We start from the raw sequence: 20918 nt of genomic DNA on the forward strand, positions 1-20918 counted from the left end.
TTGTGTCCAAAAGCTGGTTGGTTTTTTCCTTAGATTATAATATGTTATCTGATTTTTATTTTAACAAATCTGCCTCACTTAGACATCACAGTAGCAAGAAAAAACATACCCTAAATCATAAAAAATTATGGTCTTTATAGGATGGATGACTGAACGGCCTGGGACCTGAACTAAAGATGTCTGTGTTTTGTCCAGTAGCTTTGTTCTCCATTATGCCTATAGGCCTTATCCATTTATGATTTTAAATCAAGTTCTCTCCATAAATCTGAACTCTTTCATAGTATCTGCTGCACAAAAGCCTTACTACCTGTGCTGTTTTCTTTTGGTTAGGCTCTGGGACTTTTTGTCTCTACTGCCGACAGCCCTAGTTAACATTGACAGTGACAAAATTTCTGATTTACTTTTCCCCCTCATAGTTAATTTTATTTATGTTCCTAATCGCTCTCATTTCTCTGTCAACAACTGGAGTTATTTGGTGATGTTCAAGTTGAAGTTTCCTTGGAAAGTAAGGCAATGGATGTTAGAGGTTTATAGCACTGCATGAAGAGTTTGATGCTACTTTAACAAAGCTATGATTAAGCAAAATTGTCTCCTGCTGCCTTGAATGACAAACATCACCCTATTTTCTCTGGCTGTCATATCTTCTTTCTGTACCCTTTTACTCATCCTTTGGGGGTAGTGGAAAAGAAAGATGCTGAGCAAGCTTGCTGTCAGCAAACTCTCCTTCCTGGTACCATCGAGGGAGCTTCTAGGACATATGAGAAATAATAATTTTTGTCTACACATCTGAAAACTGGCAGGAGTGCTTGATGAACCAGGATAGTATAATGTGAGGGGAAGGTAAGAATGAGAAAGTGGCACTGCTTAAATCTCAAGCTGATTTGAATTTCGATCAGTACAAAGGTAGTGGAATTGTCTTTGTGCTGAGGTGTCCTTTAGTTTTTAATATTTTACATTTGACTTTTGATCATTCCTTGACTTAAATAAACTTTATGGGAGAGAGTTAATGAAGAAGACTGAGGAGGGGAAAGAAGTATCAAGTTTTATCTAAGGACTGAAATACTTGAAATTACTTTTGTAATTTTATACTTTCTTCATTCTAAGTTTAGGGAGAAGTCTTTTAGCCCTTGAGCACATTACAATTTACACTCTTAATTTGGAATCACTGAAACTTGAGGTGGAACAATCAAATTTCTGTGCCGGATGACAAACCCTTCAAAATCAAGAAAATCCACAATATAAGAAAACTCAATATGTTCATGAGCTATTTACTAAATACTGGAGTATTATGGCCAGTAGTGAGAAGAGACCAATTCTTGACAAGTAGTTCCTGTCTAACTTCTTCCTTCTTTATTCTCCCATGAAAAAAACAAACAAACAAACAAACAAGACCAACAAACTGGCTTGTATGATGAAAAGGAGAGCTAGATGAAGGTGCATAACCTCTTTTCCCAACACTATTCTGGGGTTGTTGGCTGGGAAGTTGTCCTGAGTGCATGTCTAGGCTGGAACTTACAAGGGCAGACTCTGCTACTGAGCTCAGTGAAAGGGTTTTCATTAATAGAAATGCAGGCACAGTGAGCATGGCCACTGTGGGATAAATGTTGAGGTATTAATATTTTTCTTTGTGATCACAGGTACTTCCTAGAACAGAAAATGTAATGCTTTAAATAGAACAAAAAAAAAAGGAACACCTGCATCGTTGTCTGACAGCTCTTTATACCATTCTTTGCCACAGCATGAATTATTTGTGCTAAACTAAGGAATATGCAATTTTATTTGGTTGTAAAAATGAAATATACTGCTTTGATCTGTTACCTGGATATGGATTCCCTTATAATATATTAAAATACTTGGTACTCTTTCTATTTTAAAGCATTTCAGATACAAAACCCAATAGTGGCATTATAACTATAGCAAAAAGAAAATTAATTCAAGATTAATAGAGAAATCCAAAGAAAAGCAGAATAACACAGATGTATTTAAAAATAATTGTGTATTGATCTTTTTTCAGCCTCTGATTTAAATACACCATCTTGCCACACAAACCTTCAGCAGAGCTCTGTGTGTGTGTTTAGTTTGGTTATTTAAAAGTAATAAATTTACAACAAATATTGAGAATGAGGTTATTTCAGAAAGCAAATTAAAAAAAAAAAAAAAAAAAGTTAGCTCAGGCTTTTGTCCTAAGACTGAGATTCTTAAAAGCATAATGTATGAAGGGTGGTGGGGAGGAAGCATAAAACAAAGAAATATCAAACTGCTGCTGGTTTTAAGTTTTAGGGAGAAGGAAAAACATCTTCAGACCATTCTTAGAAGCACTTCCAGCTTACTCAGAGTGAGGTTTTGTGAAATTTTTGTTGTGTCTGTCTTGGGCTCAGTAGTTACCTCTTGGTAAGCAAAGCAGTGAGAGAGGACCCATGAGGGGTATGAAGAGCCTTGTTATCCTCTCAGCTTGGTTCACACAGCTTGTGAGCGTGTAAAGAACTTGGGAGTTGGCAACTGTGCACATAGTAAACGTGAATTGCAAAGAAGAAATTGCAGCATGAGAAAAGTACCCAGGGAGTTGGGAGGTCTCACAGAATCACACACAGTGTGCAGCTTTACTACTCTGGTTTTGGGGCTTTAGTTTTTTTTTTGTTTGTTTGGAGGGTTTTTTTTGTTTTTTTTTTTTTTTTTTGTCTGGAGGGTTTCTTTGCCATAGAATCAGAATTTGCAATAGCAAAGACTATCCCAGAATACACTGTCCTAAAGGACTATAATGCACTTGTGAATTATATATGAGATTATATATATATATATATATCTGAGAAGAGATTATACCTTAGGAAGTTTTTTGCTGTTACAAGCACTGTCAAGTCATAGAGATGTCTTGAATTGCCACTGCAGGCCAAGTCTCCACACTTTTAATTTTGTATCATTGTGAGAATATTGATTTCTGGAAAAGTTGGAAAACTTTGTCACCATAGCAGCTGGATATCTATATGTAATCTTTTAACTTTTGTTCTGAATTGCATTTTTTCAAATCCAGAGTGTAAAATTGGTCTTGGAAAAATATTCTTGTGCCCACTCCATCTGACGTTTTCTGTACACATGAAACAGTGAAAAGGGCATTATCTCTGAAAGACCAAGTGGATCTGCTCCCCAAAATAGCCAAAAAATGCAGCACGGTTTTCAGTGAACATAGATCTGATCTATTAAATAGCCCTTTCTCATTGGAAAGGAACTCTTCTGACATACCTCCTTTTTTTTGTCCTATGTCATAATGCCATGGCTGCTCCCCTTGAAGCCAAAAATCCATGGAGTTGATCTACAGAGATAGTTAGTCTGCTTTGATTTTAAAATTTAAATGGTTTTATGTTTCAATATAAGCTAGTGGTTTGGTGGTCCATTTTTTTATATTACACTTGCTTGTAATAACACCTCGTCAAATTCTAGTAAGTCAGTAAAATTCCAACGTGACTTCAATTTAATATAAAAACATTAATCATGCAACAAAGAAGCTACTTTTGTATTTACTTTTCGGAAAAAAAAAACATATACACGACCATTGTTATGCTTTTGTTATTCAATTCAGCCTAACTTGTAGCTAAAGAATGCTTATACAGTTGGGGATTTTGTCTGTGTTTGGGTGAAGGGGAAGATTCTGGTAACACTTCTAATGTGTTGCACAGAATCAGCTTCATTTTCTTCAGCTTCATTTTCCATCTGCTTGGTTTTCACTTCTCTCGACATCCTAGCAGGCTTTTCATATTTACAGTCCAACCAAACAACTGAGGGTATTCAAATCTTCCTACATAGGAGACATAAAATGAAATTATTTTCATCCTTCAGCAGTTCCAGTCTTTCAATAGTGTCATATCAATAGAAATGGGGCACTTGCACTTCACCATTCAGTAAAGGCTAACTAAGTGTGCTTGAAGTACTCTAAGGTTGAGTGACCTCCAATGGCTTGTGTGTATAGATTATCAAACATCACAGCTGAACTAACAGACCATGAGCACTGTCCGTTTCCTTTCAGGCTAAATAGTGCAGATAATCATAATTATTCTGGGTGCCAGGGTCACAAGAGCTGCTCATCACTTTTCTGGCTTACTGGAGAATCTTTTAAAGTACTAAATGATACATCATCCCTGTCAGTGTAGTATAAAGGAATTAAATGAAGCAAGTTCTAGAAGAAATTTTTGACAGCATATATCTGATATGTCCCTGTCCTTTCATTCATATCTCCTCCATTTTTTTTTAATGCAGATTACCAGTCTGTCACTCATATGCTTTTTGTAGTGAGACAGTTTTCATCTCTAGTGAAATTTTCTCCATTAATCTAAACGGACAGTTTAAGAAGCAGTTAATTAATGCATGAGATGTGTTCACCATAGGTGATCAACACTGCATCATTTTTAAGCTTATGGAATAAACTGGGTGCAACATTTTTTACATCAGATTCTAATTTCTAGATGTATTATGAAGCAGCTTTTGTCAGGAGAGTTCCTTACCTGAAACCTCTTTGCATGCTGTTTCAAATTAACTTAGAGTAGCAAGGAAGAATTGATATAATTTGTGATAACAAAAATTGGGCTGATATTTTTCTGGTGGATCAGAATTATTTAGAATACACTGGAAAAATAATACCTTTAAAATTAATATTTATTGCTTTTAAAGTTCTAATTTCATGATACCAAGATTATTCAAAAGAATGTATGAATAATGTTATGTATGTATGCATATGTAAGTGTATATACACATAAGGCTCTGTATAAGTATATGAAGAAATGAACATTTTAAGACCTTCCTAATGTTAATACAGAAAGTTTAGAATGGAACCCTTAATTAAATGTGCTACAGCAATGGTTGAAAAAAGAGGGATGGTTATAAAACAAAAGGATGAAGAATGAAGTCTAGAGCAGCAGTGGAATGTTACATTTGTGCCAAATGAACATTGGAAAGCACGGGTGAAATCACAAACTGACTGTCCAATTCTTTTCATGTGCGTATTTTCTGTCTCCTGAGTTGTGGCATGAGTACAATGGAATCATGGTATGCAAAACTGAGCAACAATCTCCTTGGCAAACCCCAAATAAACATTTAAATCAACATTTAGGTGAATGTACATGTACTAAATTTGTAGAACTAGGAATATTGACTTCATAGGAAATAAAAATATAAAGGGAATAATCATGAGTCTAAAGGTGAAAGTAGAGCAAAGGATAATAGTTCAGTGTACAGAAATCATTAGGTATTTTACTTGTACATCTGGATAACACAACCCTTGACAAACAGACTGCAAAAGATTATTGTTCTTCTGAACACAAGTATTTTAGGTTTGCAGTTCTTTTTCTGAGAGCATAGCAAGCCACCAATTTGGCTGGTGCAGCGCTCAAATGCTCTGATGGCATGAAGTGTACCCTGAACAAACTGTGAACTCTATTTGAAAATAAAGTTTATAATTAAAACTGGCACTTGTGGGCCTCCAGCTGGTGAATGCTGTTTTGCTGACGTGAGGCTCCTGACACCCACAGTATGGTGGCTCATTGTCAGCCCTTCTGCCAGCCCCTCACTATTCCAAAGCCTCAGATGTTGCCATCTCCACAAAATGGTGCCCGGCAGCAGGAGGCTTCAAAGGCTTTATTTCCCTGTTTGTGCACAAAAGGCTTTTTCTCACTCTGAGACTAAGCTTTTTGTTTTATTAGGCAATGAACTCAGAGCAATGACTCTGAGTTCTGTACAGAAATCAGCCAGTCTCCTGTAGCAGCAGGGCTGGTTGCTTTTCTAGAAGGACTCGCACGTCGCTGCAGGGGGGAGGAATTAGGCAGCAGTGTAACAATGCTGCATCAGAACTGTCCATGGGCAACATGACATTAGTGGCAGTGGCTTGGGTTCTCTTGTGTGATCTGGCTTGCTGATGGCTCTGCATTGTCATAACCAGATTCTTTTGGCCTGATGCATGCAATGATGTAAATGGGAGAGAATTTGGTTCTGTATGTGTCTTCAGCTACTGGTGGACACATGAAGGGCTTTTTGCTATGGGAGTCTAAAAACAAGACAAAGCTTCCCAAGCAATATGAAATTCCATTTGTGCTCAGTCTTAAAGAATTATTTTTTTTATCTGTATGTGCTTTTGGCAGTTTCAGGTGACTTTATGTTGTAACTTCAGCTTTACTTAAGCAAGATTTTAGAACAAACTTCAGGGGTGTGCAGCTTCCCGAAAGGTGGTTGTAGTCAGATGGGGGTTAGTCTCTCTCACCAGGCAGCAAGTGACATAACCAGAGGACACAGTCTCAAACTGATTCAAAGGAAATATAGGTTGAAAATTAGGAAAAAGTTTTTACAGAAAGGGTGATAAAGTACTGGCATGGCCTGCCCAGGGAGGTGGTGGAGTCACCATCCCTGGATGTGTTTAAAAGAATACTGGATGTGGCACTCGGTGCCATGGTCTAGTTAAGGTGTTAGGGCATGGGTTGGACTTGAGCATCTTTAAGGTCTCTTCCAAACTAGTTATTCTGTGAATTCTGTGAATTCTAAACACTATTGATATCAGCATTAAGTTTATTTGTTCAGTGTGTGGCAGTGGTACAGCCCCTCCTTATTCCCTGTTAAATTAGCAGGAAATAAGACAGGTTTTGCATCACAGTTCTCATCTCAAGTTGTTATTGATCCGCTATAAACACAAAGGGTGATCTTGCTCATTGCAAACCAACTTTACACTAATCTTTTCTAGCTTATATCGACAAACATTAAGTAAAAATATGAAATGGCAAGCTTTGGATCATTATAATGTTGCTGTTTAAATAGTGTGTCTGCACCCTTAGTGAACTCTTCTGGATGTGGAGGTTTTCACCTTTATAAAGTTTTCCTTCAATCAGATAGCAACAAAATTACCCCCTCATAGACACTGTAATATTTTGACAATACAAAGGAAAAAAAAAAAGTTGTGGAAAAGACAACTTATTGCGTATTCTTTTATTGCATTCAGTGGTGCCCTGATACAAATGTGGAGGATGAGACAATTATAGCAGCTTGAAGGCTCACAGTGTAAATAAATCTGTGTAATGATTAGCTGGGTTCTCAGGGCAATGAGGCTAATATTTTTCAACAAAATTATTTATAAGAAGCGAACACACATCATTTCTGGTGCATCATCTGTTCAAAATATTATGTTAAGCTGGTGGGGAAGGGGAAGAAAAATTAATTTGAGGGATCCAAATATTTAGACAGAAAACTATGGAACGTGTCAGCCAGCTGCAAGCAGAACACATGCCAGACCGTAGTCAGACCGCTGGGTACCCAAGCAGGTTTGGTGAAGTTTGCCATCCCCCTCAAGGTGCCACTTAGCTCTGCCAGCTTGCAAACACATAAGGGCTTAGCAATTCGTCATGCCATCATTGTTAGAGCATTTAGACAATGAAAGGAAAGAGCAATGTTATGCAAACTTTTTATTATGTTGGGTTAACAGAGGCAGATTAAAAATTATTATGCAGATATAAGAGAGAAGGTGAAGAATTTGAGAGTAGAAGGAAGTATCCTAAATATATTCCTGTCAAGTGAAGCCCCAAGGGGGGAAGGAAATCACAATTTCCTGACTTTTTCCTCCAGCTATACAAAGGACAGTGTTGGTCCCTGCTCTATAGTGCAGTTAAATGGTGGGACTAAAGTGGAAGATAGGCAGTAAAGGTTAATAAAACACCACCAGTGAGGCAGGAGAGATAAAAAGGCTTGGAGAGAAGATAAGCTAAGCTTGTCTTTTGGAACTCTTCATGTGTTTATTATTTACTGCTGCCATCATGGCTGTTGATGCTTTAAGGATGTTGATGAGGATTCTTAGGGCCTCTGGACAATCCTGCAGCCTGGTGCAGTAGGGGAAGATTTTTTTCCTTGAGCAAGCACTAGGAGCACTAGAGTTTCACTGATTAGATACATGGGCTAACTTGCTTAGATGAATGGAATCAGATCAGTGTGATATCTTCCTTACACTTTGCTTCTGGTAGGCAGCACCTTCTTCATCAAAATAAGTCATGGGTTTGGAAGAAAATTACTTCTTTTGAACTCTGTTGAAGTTCAGACACTTTTTACAGGAGTCCTTCACCAGAGAAAAGTCCTTTATCTTTAAATTTTATCCTGTTTCTCTCTCTTCCTTCTCTCATATCAAACTGTATTACAGACAGAATACTTTGGAAAAAGTGACACATTTCCCAGAACAAGGAAAATAACATCAGCATGCTTTTATCCTTATTAAAAAAAATTTTAAAATCTTCTTCCTTTATTTTTCTGGGATATTTAATCTTAATAATGTTGACATAAGCCTTTTATATTTGAAATGAAAATTAGTGACACTATTAGAGTCCAAACAGCTATATTCATTAGAAGTTGCATGTGTCAAATAAAAAACTTTCCCTGGATTGTTACTTGTTTTCCATAACTCTAAACAAAGGCGTAAACCTCTCTGTCTTTCACTGGTTTTTTTGGAAAGCTCACCCTGGTGGCTATAATAATTAATTAGACACCTATAAAAGGCACTTAAGTTGTTTTTAAAAAGTTGCACTTCGTTGACTTCAATTAAGCTTACATAAGCCTGTACGCATGGGGACTTTTAAAAGAAAAGTGAAATTGTGAACCTGGCAATTTTTCTTCAAATTCCCGTTGCACTCATCAAAATGACATTGATTTGCTCAGATTAGCAGCTGATACCTGACACTTCTTTATTTGAGCTGCTTGACTCAAACTAGCAATTTTTTTTTCTCATAGCCAGGGATCTGCAGCTCAAAAAATACCAGCTCCTTTTCAAACAAGCCAATCCTTCAACTACTGGTCTGACCAGCAGCAGGAAAGTTTCTTTTCCAGAAGCTGGTGCCAAAGAGACCAATGCCTGCTGGATACTGCACATCAGTCCTATGTCTTGAAACTGTCTTGCACTCTTTTAGTGCAGCTTTTTTCATCCATATTCCAAGTATCATTGCATGCTTGAAATCAATATAGCTGGATTTTATTCTTTCCTGAAATACTGGGAAGCAGGGAACAGAAATCTTATATGTAAACCTTCTCCTTTACAGAGAAGAAAACTCAGTGAAAGAGTTTCCAGCCTAAAGATCCTATGCTGCTTCCCTTTGATGTCATGCCAAAAAGCTGATTTTGAAATTATACATAGAAGACTTTTGCTAGTAAATGGCCACTTGCAGCCATGCACAGCAGAGTTGTAATAGAGGCTGATCTAGAAGAAATGGAAGTGTAGAGCAGGCTAAACAAGCTTTTCTGTTCTTTTGCTAACCAGGCCAGAAAATCTTCTGTGAAATACATCTCTGAAGTGCCTATTCTATAACCCAGGATGCAGAAATAATTCCCTTTGGTTACTCTCTGCAAACTGAGAGCACTGGAAAATGTGGGAAGAAGTCATCTTGGGCACAGAGGGAATTTGCTGGCATTGCTTGGTTTGCATAAAAAAAGATGGCTTGGTGGGAGTACAAAGCATAAATAATGCAGGTAAGGAACTGCTTTCACTTGAACTGAATGAGAACTCAGTGTGGTAAAGTATTCTTGAAACTTATGAGCTTTCTAGAAGCCCACAACCTTTCAAAACACTTGAACCTTTTGAATAGCCTTTCAAAAAAACCCTTTCTCTTGCACAAACAACCAAAGGTGCTCGAAGCTGATTCTTGTTTCAGCTAAAAAGGCTTCATCTTATTCAGTTGCTGGTATGGCACAGCATTAGAAGCAATCTTCTCTTGGCATCTCATCAGCATCTAATTTCAGTTGTCTGTCTGCTCTCCTTCCGCCCGGCTCTGCGTGACAGTGTTTGATGCTGGGGGAGTTTGGGTTATCAGGATAGATCAGGGAGCTTCTGCACCACAAATCCATGGCAGTTTCAGGGCTTTACGTGAGGCTAGTTCCAAGTTTGCCATGTGCTGTGTTTATTTAGACATGAAACTTGCAGGGAGGAAACAACTGGTGCCCCAGAAGTGCATTTGCCATTTTCCAATCAAAGCAGATGAATTTAAAATTGGCTATCAAATCCTTCTAGCAAATTTGCATCGTTCTTTGCTAATTTCCTTCTAGTGGCCCCTTGAGAGATGCAGACAGTCTCAATGCTGCATATTAAACTTTAATTACTAATTTTTGTTATGAGGTCGAGCTAGAACTCGGCCAGAGATAGCTGCATCATAGCTTGCAAGCTCCTTGTGCTGAAAAACACCCATAAAATAAATGAAAAATGAGTCAGCAACATCTCACCAATCTCTGTCAGTGCATGCTGCACCTTCAGCTCCACTGTAGGATGCCAGCTGGTCTTCTATTAACAGTAAATTGTAGGCTTTTATTTATTTATAAGTGTCATTAATCTGGTAGGTTGAATGCAGTTGGCTTGCCAAAAAAGAGCATACAGGGCTTAGCATTATCTGGGCAGACACAATTGGTAGTTTATGAAAAATATCACAATGAATTACCCACAGCAGCCATGCTGTTACATGGGGTTTGAAGCATTTTGCTTATTACATTGCACAAAGTACAGGCCCAAAAATCAACATTGCTTGACTGACTTTTCCTGAGGAAATTTCAAAGTATTTCATGCAAACTGCTTAATATCCCACATGCTTGACATGGAATCACTTTCAATTCTATGCAAAGCTAACACACAAGACTTTAGAATTATTGATAACCTTGTTGAATTAAATGAGACTAGAGATCTCTCCTGAGATGACTGTGTATCTTCCAGACTGGAGCAGGTATATGTAGACTTGCAGAAGTAGGTAACATGAGAGTTTAATACGGGAGGGGGGGAATGGCAGCACTTATACCAGTATTGTAGGAAATTTGTACTGGAATTCTGTAAGTGCTCCAACAGGGCACAGACAGGAGGTTTGCACTTGTATAGAATTAGGGTGGTAAAATGTATTTTCTTTGTATGTCTAGGACTTTCTTTCAATATCTTCCTTTTGCTGTTTGTGTTATCTGTCTGCTCTGGATTTGTCTAACTGTGCTATTCCAGACTTGGCTGCCCTTCTGCCTTTCTCCCAGGCCTGCCTGGACTGTTGTCATGTTGTGTTTGAATACTGCACGGTATCTTTTGACACTCAGAAAGTACTCTGGGATAATGAAGTCCTGGTTCTCAGCGTGGAGGTTTTTCCATATACCCAATTAGCATCATTTTTCTTCTCTTTCTGCTGCCATGTCACTTTTACTGCTTATCTAAATAAATGGGATTCCAGAGGAAAATCCTCTTCTTAGAGGGGAACTCTTGACAGTCTGGCACTTTGTAATGCTAAGAGATGAAAGGGAAATAGCTGCAGGTTGTGGGGCTGCTTTGGGCTGGTAAAGGTCTGCTGGGCTGGAAAAACCATCTGTACATTGAAGATTTGTCTTATACCCTGTGCTTGGCTGCTGTGGGAAAACACGAGGGAAGCTACAGGACCAGTGTGGTGCTAATGTTCTCTGGTTTAAGACCTTTTTAAGACTCATTTTATTAGTTGTCAGGGCCTGTGTGTTTGCAGGAGTGTTAAAGCAAACATATTGTTCTAGGAGTCAGAGTGGAGAGTCATCTGTTTGCTTAGACATTTTCAAAGTCACTGAGTGAGACTGGCAGAGTTCACTAGATCACAGTGCAGTGGGTGTCATAAGTAGCAACAAGAAATAAAGATCTCATATCTCCTACAAGCAGATGCAAACTGCTGAAAGTATGACCACAGATTTTAGTTATTACATTTAAAATATAAAACAGCCACTTAATTTTAATGGCCCAGTCCACAAGACACCATTTCTCTTGCCCCCCTGCTTTGAAGTTCCTTTATTTTAACTTTCAATGTTGTCTTCTGTTCAATGGGATATTAGATTGTGGGTGGTTGGGGTTTGGTTTTGTGTTGATATTTTTTTCTGGACAAGGATTGAGTTCATTTCTAAATTGCAGTTTATTTAGGCTATTTAATAAATTGTTTTGTATTTGTAGCATCTATGGTTTTGGGTGCTATGAGTATTGGTATTAAACATGGAAAAAGTTTGAGACTTTAAATAAAAGTAGATGTGACTGCATAGTTTTTAAAAATGACAAAACACTGCTAAAACAAATGTGTATTTTATACATGCAGCTAGTAGGCTTTCCATTCACTAAATATGCTATATGTTTGCTTTTAATTGTATAACCCCAAATATCACACTTGTTTTCATTAAAATTTATTAGTTCACTCATGCAAAGAAATTCTTCTAAGTGTCTCCAGTAAATATTCACTCTTGTGGACTATGAAAATAATTATCTCCTTAAAGCCAGTGCTGTCATCGTTTATTATATACTAAGCAGGCAAAGTGAATTTCAATATATTTGCTGATCTGCCTCTCAGGTTTTCTTTTTCTTACTTTTAAGTCAATTCAAGTTTACTCAATTAAAGCATACCAGAAAAGCAAGTCACCAAAATGTGTGGAGAATTGTACAATGGGCTGTTTTTTATTTATGTACTGGGATGGAGAAAAGATTTGCGATTCAAACCAGCAAAACTCTTGTCAAGGTTGGGCAGCAGACTGCCAGTAAGCGAATCACAGCCCACTGGGAGTGGGAGCTTGGGTTGTTGTCCTGTTCAGGGGACACTGACAAGGCTGTTTGACACAGCAGTGCTGCCTGGCTTTCTCTTGTTCTTCTTGCCCCTGCCTGAATGTTCACAGCATTCGAACAAAGACTCTGACCAAGGTCCAAAGTTCAGGAGCAGATTGAAGCACATGCCCAGGCTGATGTTTATGTGTCTTACTGCATGATATGTTCCGGTTTATTCAAAAACCAGTCCTAATGTGTTGCTTCCTGCAGTTCTGCTGAATTTACTCCTTTTACTACAACCAATAGCCATCTGATCAGATTGTTTTGGTATTTTTCTCTGAGTTTAGACTCATTTCAAATCAGCACCAGAGACTTTCTTGATCCACTCAACAGTGAAAGATGTACTTGAAAGCACTGCCATCACTTTTCAAACACAGTTTTTTCAAATGTTATTAATGTGATTCTAACACCTAGAGGTCATATTATGCTTATGCTAAAATTAAAAAATGAAGATACAAGCATATTAAGTATTTTTTATAAATAGATTCATATTATATTTGTTTATTCTAAAACAACTGTTTTTTAAAAATTGAATTACTTTCATTTTCTGGTTCTGGAGACTTGGGCAATTTATTATCTGTGCATTCTTATTGTCGTCAAAAGTGACTTTACTGTTTCTTAGCAGATTGAAGAAGAGATTTCTTTTGAGGGGTTATTTTATTGGAGTCAGACTAAAACTCCTGATGGTCTATTTTGACTTTTTTTTTTTTTTTTTAATAAGATAAATGGGCATAATTTGCAGTGGCTTGGTTAATGGTATGACATTTTATTCAACTGTAGTGGTATTCAACACTTTATCACATTTTCATAAAATTGATCTTAAATGGAACCTCAGGTGTTCTTGCTTATCAAAATTATATTCCACCCTGGAGGAAAGCATGCTGTGGTTTAAAAACCAGATGCATCTCACTGAACCTCTTTTATTTGTAGCATTTGCATCTTGCAACCTAACTGTTTATCAGAGGTAGGATTTGGTGCTTACTTTATCCATGCTTCATTTATAATCACTGCCAAAAGGGGAAGACTCGTTGTAACTCCAATTTCCCATTATGGATTTTAGAAGGGATTAAAAAATAGGAAAAATATAGGGCAGTAGTGAGAGGTTGTATCACCACTCACAGGAGCAGTGAGCCATAACAGATCTCTTAGGTTCTCCTCATCTGTTTTGTGCTGACACCTTCAGTGGACAAACCTGTCTGGGGAGAAACAGTTTGTGACTAAAACAGTTCCACTGGCTTTTTTTTATTTTTTTCATTTAAAATTTATGAAGTAATCCTGGGTAACACAATGTAACCATGATATTATAAGACCGTGTGATGCTAAAACAACAAAAATAATCTTGTGGCTGGATTTAAAGAGATTAAAGTAAACCCAGCTTTTTTTCTAACAGTATTGTGTTAGCTTTTTTTTTAACAGTGTTGTGAACTGAATGTTCACATTCATTAGAAAATCTGGCTACATCTATATAGCAGGAGACACCACACATAATTCTTATTGGTATATTTGCCTATTCGAGGAACACAAAAGAAGAAGAACACATCTTTTCTTCTGTGGGATCCCTTATGAGAAAGAAAATACTTCATGAGGCAGGACAAGCCAAACCAACATTTGCTCAGTGAGTCTTGCACTATGCCCTGAAGTTGATGAGACTATTAACATTAATTATTCATGTGCTGACAAAGGCTGCTGCAGGAGACACAGAATGAAGACTAATAAGCCGAAATAGAGAAAACTGGATGCATAGGAGAGCCTGGAGAATGGAATATCTTTCAGTATTTTTCCTCATTAGTTTGGCTTATTTCCCACAGGGACAGCCACACGAGTCTTTGACACCAGAACTTTTCCTTAAGTGTGCCTGCAAAATCCGAGCCACATTCCCTCACTGAGCAGTACTCTACCCATGAGCCTTGACCTTTTTGTCAGCTCAAATATGCCTGCTGATAGAGGATGTCTTGGAGTCTGACAGATGGACCTCATCTGCCTAGGGCATGGTGCAACACAGGGAAGAACTCAATTTTGAATTTTGTGCTTGAAAAAACCAAGCCCAAAAAGGTAGTAAAAACACCACTGGAAGTCGGTGACTTCCCACTGGTCTTCTGATTCCCATCTTCTCAAAAAGGTGCTCTGACAAGAGGGAACTTAATAAGCGGCCCCCTCTGTAAACAGAAATGCTATTTCATTTGAAGCTCAGTGAATGTTGAGGCAGATAGAGCAATAGACAGGATGCTCAAAGGCAGTGGTTTTTAATGAGCTTTCTCTCCCTAGGGACGATATAAAACTCTGATATTTGTATTTCTAAGTTCTTAGAGCCATGAAACCAAAATACACCTTTATCTGTAGATATGCCTGATGTATATGGCTACTGGCTATCAAAAGGAAAATCTCCTTTGAATAAAATATTTGTATCAGCTTTTTATTTTTAGGTATGCAGTTTTGCAGAAATTTTTTGAGACTCTGTTGATGATAGTGTTACTAAGATTCTGAACTCTTACATTGTTCCAGTTTACTTGACAGTTCTCCTAAGAAGAACACATCAAGAGTTTTTAAACAACCAAAAAAAAAAAAAAAAAGCTTCAAATTGTTTTCAATTTCTTTCTTGCATAGTGCTGAAAAGGCTCAGAAACCAGAATCTCTCATTTAGCAAGTTGATTGGTACTCTGCATTTATAAAGATTGCAGGAAGTGAACTTAAATACCATCAGTAGTATCAGAAAACTTTCTCTTGGTTCTTAGGTATGCAAAAAGTCCACAGTATTGACAGTACTTGTATGTGTTCAGGTAGTCACATTATTCAGCCAGTCATCTACAAGAAAAAAAAGCCCTGTGTCTTTATTAGAACAAAAAGTCGCTATAGCATAGAGTCATCCAAGGGTGATCCATGAATATACATCTGCTAGTTTTAGATCTGCACACTTGTGTCATGGAACAGTTCTTTTCAAAGCAGAGTCTCTTGAGCAAATATGTTTAAAAGTCTGTTTGATGTCATTCAAATGCATCCTGCGGGTGCAATTCGCAGTTGCAAGCGCAGTGCCTGTGCCCCGAGAGTTTCCTTTCAGCACCACGAACAGCGCCCAGCGCCGCGGCCAGACCGAGCTGTCCCATCCTCCAGGGCCGTGCCCGCCAGGGAGGGCACCAAGGGAATTCTGCACTCTTAAACACGTGGGTGTCATGTTCAGCAGCCACACAGATTCTCGCTGCTTCAGCCAAAAACCTGCTGAAATAATTACTGCATAGGGACAAGGCTTTATTTTTATATTAGGCATGTCACAACCTCATATATGTTATTTTTGCTCAAAAGAAATGAGAAGCCTGGCTGACCTATGTTCCCAAACTGTGCTAGTTAATTATTAAGGTGTGTTGAAACATGAACTATTGAGTTGGTCCTACAGAAATACAATTTTCTTATGCTGTACAGCTAAGCAATATTGTTAAAGACAGACATTCAAAATGCTGAGACTTGCTTAAAAATAGTGATTTAAAAGAAACTCCCTTGTGACACACTTTTCTAATTATTCTATTAGATTTTTTTCAAGTTATTTTTCCAAGTTCTCTCTGCAACTAAATTTCCACCTTTTAGAAAAAGAAACCTAGGGCTTATACAATTGCAGGAACCCTAGGACAGAAACTTTTAGATATTATGACACTCAGAATTTAAATAGTTGGTAGCAAAGTGATTAGAAGAATGTCAGTGGTTGAAAAAGCCAAAAGTGTAGAAGTCCAAGTACAAGACTTTCTACAACAGCACTACTCAGTAATGGAAAAAAATCTTGAATTCTGCTCATTGCCATAGATAAGAACAGGTTAAATCTCACTTGTTTGTCTTTAGTTAACTACAGTAAAGTTGTTAGTATCCCGCTCTCTGTACACTTGGTCAATGGGAAGCTCAGTTTCATTTGTTTGGTAGAAAGCTGAAAGCTGAGCAGAAAACTACAATTTCATAGACACAGTTCTCCTAGCAAAGTAGAAATCCTTTTCCTTGCCCTGTGGAAGAAAAAACCTAGAAGAAAAGAGAAGGCACCCAAGATCTGTTCTGTTGGAGGGGAGAGAGCGTAGTATTGTAAGACTCTGAGTACCTGAGCTCCGAGTTACTTCAAAGAGGCAACCATTGCCTCTTGCATGCCAGAGGTCTGTTACAGTTTTCTGGTTGGCTGGCTATTAGTCATTTTAGCAACTGAATCTCATAAAGCATTAAGCTTTATAGCATTAACTTTTAAAAATTTATTTATTTTTTAAGCAAATTTTTATTTTTACATTTACTTTTGCGCAAACATTCCAGTTTCTTTCACAGAAGTGTTTGGTCAGGCAGAAATTTGAAATAAGTAGCTGAAAGTTTGAATTTTAGCATGGCAGTTTTCTCCTTCTATCCTCAATTTCCATGTCTCCAGCTGGAGGTAGACAAGAGCAGCCAAAGCTCAGAAGTTGTTCTGCTAAAAAGATGATGCACCAAGGATGAAGTTCTGTGAGAACCTTTGCAAACTAGAGATAAGCTAATAAAGAGATAAACAAATTCAAAGAGAGACATAAGTGCAATGTTGCAGTACAGTAGAAAGCTGCTTTGTGACAGAAAGATATTGCTGTAGTGAAAATTGTCCATCACCATGGAAAGGGTGAGGTTTAGCTACACCTTCCCAGCATAAAATAAGTGAGGGTTCCATCTCTCCAGAGTAATATATTCATACAAAATAGCAGTAAGTACATGTTAGGCTAAGACTATGACACGTTCATATTTGGAGGCTACTATAAACTTCTTTGCAATTTTTTTCTTTTTGTAAAAGTTAATTGCAAATCCTGTCAGAAATAACATTTAACTCCTTTATTTTTATTGTGCAAAGATGTTTTTGTGACTCTCTCCTAGCTAGTTTGAGAAATAAAAGTGGATTTGCTAGACCTGAAAGATTTCAATTAACTAAAGTGAATGCCAGAGCTCAGAGATAAAGTTTCTTGATTTACTTCTTGCCCATCAGTCTAGGTATGTCCTAACAAAAGATTTTTCCAGAAGAAAGCAAATAAAAGATTAGAGGAGAGAGAGTGGGATGGAGTTATGAACACAAAATATGTGTATGGATTAACATTTTCAGAGGAAAAGAGCACAAAGAGAGGGGATAGGAAAACAATTTTGGCAATTTGGTGTTTTTTTTCTTTTCTCCTTGCTCTTTAACATTCAGAGATAACGAATCCGTTCTGTCTTTACCCTGTCAGTGCCATGTCACACTAAAATTTAGTAGCAAATATTCTTTCAGCTGTGTGGATGTACATATGCTTTACTTCTGGAGTTATTCTATTTTTCAGTTCCTTCTATTTTGCAAAGAAAATTATGTTTTAGAGATTAGAATATATGTAGTTTTAATCTTGCACTTTTAAATTAAGCACATTTGTTTCGACAGAAGGAATTACTGTGTTTATTAATATTGTGTGATAGAAGCCACAACCAATTGTGTCATAGGTTTACAAAAAGAGGTGATCAGAAACCTCCGGAGATGGTTTAGTAAAACCTACTGTTCAAGGAAGGTTAGCTGGGGCAGGTTGCTCAGGATTGTATGTGGGTGTTGACCATTCTCAAGGACAGAAACTCCACAGCCCCTGGGGTAAATCTGCACCATTGTTTGACCACCCTCACTGTCAAGAAGGGTTTTTTTCCTTATTGTTTCAATGGCATATCTTGTATTTTGTGTCCATTACTTCTCTTTCTGATATTGGATAGTTCTGAGAAGGGTCTGGCTTCATCATCTTTACTCTTCTGGGCATTTACAGACATGAGTGAGATCTTCCCTGACCCTCTCTTCTCCAGGATGATCAGTCCAGCTGTGTCAGCCACCCCTTCTGTGCCGGGTGCTCTGATCCCTCCGAGCACCTTTGTGTTCTTTTGTTTGGCTCCCTGCAGCATTTACTCATGTCTGCCTCACACTGGGAAGCTCAGACCTGGACACAGCACTCAGATGTGTCTCACCAAGGCAGAGTAGAGGGGAAGGATCCCCCACCTTGATCTGCTGGCAATGCTCTTCCTAATGCAGCCTGCGATGGTCTCAACCTTCAATGCCACAAAGATTCATCACTATTCTCAGCTTGCTGACCACCAGGACCTCCAGGTGTTTTTCTGCAAAGCTGCTTTCTAGACAGTTGGTGTCAAGCCTGTAGTGCTGCTTGGGGTTATTCCTTCCCAGATGTGGGGCTTTGCATTTTCCACTGAACTCCATTATATTCCTGCCTGCTCATTTCTTTAATCTGTTGAGATATCTTTTAATGGCACCTCAGTCATCCAATGCTCCTCAGAGTAGATTCTTGAATACTTGCTGAGGGTATTTGCTGTCCCGTCCTCCACAGCACCAGTGGAGATGTGAATTTGGCCTCACTATCAGTCTCTGGGGCACAACACCAGGGACCAGCCTCCAGATGGAATTGATGCTGCTGGTTACTGCACTTTGGACTTGTTCTTTTGGTGATTTCCATGTCACTGTTCCTGCACCCAGCAGTTGAATCTTCATGCTCAGTCAAAGCAATGTTAGTTCTGAGAAACAGGAATCTTCTGAATATCAATAAAGCTTTTAGCCTACTCCTCCAGGGATAACTGAAGGGAAACATTTAACTTCATTGAATATATGATCCTTGAAATGCCCAGATGAACTTCACTCTGAAAGATTTAAGCAATGTCTGCTATTTCTGAATAGGGTAAACCCCCGAAGTGAAAGATATAGTACCATAACCTATTTGATAATGTGAAAGTTATAGGCAGCTTATTAAGTGTGGGAAGGTTCAGCAGAGATTTTGGAGATTACTCCAAATACAAATGACCTCAGAATCATGAAGCATTTCCTCTCAAGTCATGGCCATAAATGATGACTTCTCTAGAATGTTTTCATTTGGAGAGGTAACATGTTGTATCTCTGTGAGAATGTTTCTTCTAAGGAGCATATCAGAAGAACAAGAGCAAATCACTAGCCAGAGAGAAATACTATGAGGCCATGAACAAGGACTTAATAAATGAGATTGTACTCATTCAGGGCTACAGCTCAATCCACAGAAGCTAATGGGAGCCGTTGCCTTTGATGATCAGGTAGTTTTATTGCAGATCTAATGAGCTTCCCCCTGCAATGCAATTTGAAAAACACTGTTCTGCCCTGCTGCACTTGGTAAAGAGTCTCAGAGCTCTACATGTTAATCAAAACTCCCAGCACACTGAGGTCCATTATCCAGGAACTGGGATGCAGAGACTGAGACTGAAAATGTTTTTGCTTTACTCCAAAAAGGGACAACAGCACAACTGTTAGAGCAGTTTTACCACAGCAGCCACTGGGCAGGAGGCCACCCTTCTCACAGAGTCCAGGTAAGATCTGGTCAGACCAAAATACCAAAATATGAAGAAGCAAGAGGGCAAGGCAGAGAAGGATTAGTCTATTCACTGAAATTCAGACAGTGCACTAGTAACTGACTTGACTCATGGTCCTTTTGCTGTGCTTTAATGTGCCAGAAAGTCATAGAGATTAAAACAAATATGTGTTTGTGATTTCAAACCCACTAGAATAAAAAGGTAAATTTGCAGGTAGTATCCTTAACTTACATTTTTATTATCACACTTTTACATAAGTTGTAGTCTTGCAGTGCTACCCAGAAAAGATTGTGCAGCTGTGGTGCATTTCAGTGGATCACAAAAGGTTGGAATATTGTCAACAGACAAGTCAAAAATCCTAATTTCACACTTAAACATCAAACATTTGCTTATTTAATAACTAATAAAAAAAAAAGAAAAAAAATGAAATTAAATAAAAGAAAACCACAAATTGACTCTTCAGATGTATAAAATATGAAGAATACCTGCAGGCTTCCCAGGATATCAAGATCTGGAGCTCATAAGCACATAACAGTGTGAGTCACAGATGGAAAGGGACACTAGAATGATATTTACATTATCTTTTATTATTGCTCTCCCACTTCAAGCTTGCATTGGAAAAAGTCTGTACATTCAATTGTATTCACACTGTAGAAAAGAGCCAATTTTTAAAAAGACATTTTGATTTAATAGGTTTCACTTTGAAAGAGAGCAGAAAAAGTGCATGATTTTAAGTGACATTTCTCCACACGTGTTTTAATACTCTGAATTTCACTGAGACTTAAATAAACAAGGGATGCTATATTCTATAGCCCTTTGAATTTGGTACAAGGACTCTTCCTTCTTGGCTCTTTCATTTCCAGTAATTAAACCATCTGGTTGATGAGAGAAATTAATTCAAGACCACATTAATTCCTACTTCTAAATTTCTTTGTGGAAAACACTTTGGGAGAAAATTATGTTTGCTGGATGATCAGATGTAAAATTAAGAGAATGTGTTGTTGATCGTCCTATAATGCTGCTTACAAAATTA

The sequence above is a fragment of the Taeniopygia guttata genome, chromosome 7, assembly GCF_048771995.1.
Source record: "Taeniopygia guttata chromosome 7, bTaeGut7.mat, whole genome shotgun sequence".
Lineage (NCBI taxonomy): Eukaryota > Metazoa > Chordata > Aves > Passeriformes > Estrildidae > Taeniopygia > Taeniopygia guttata.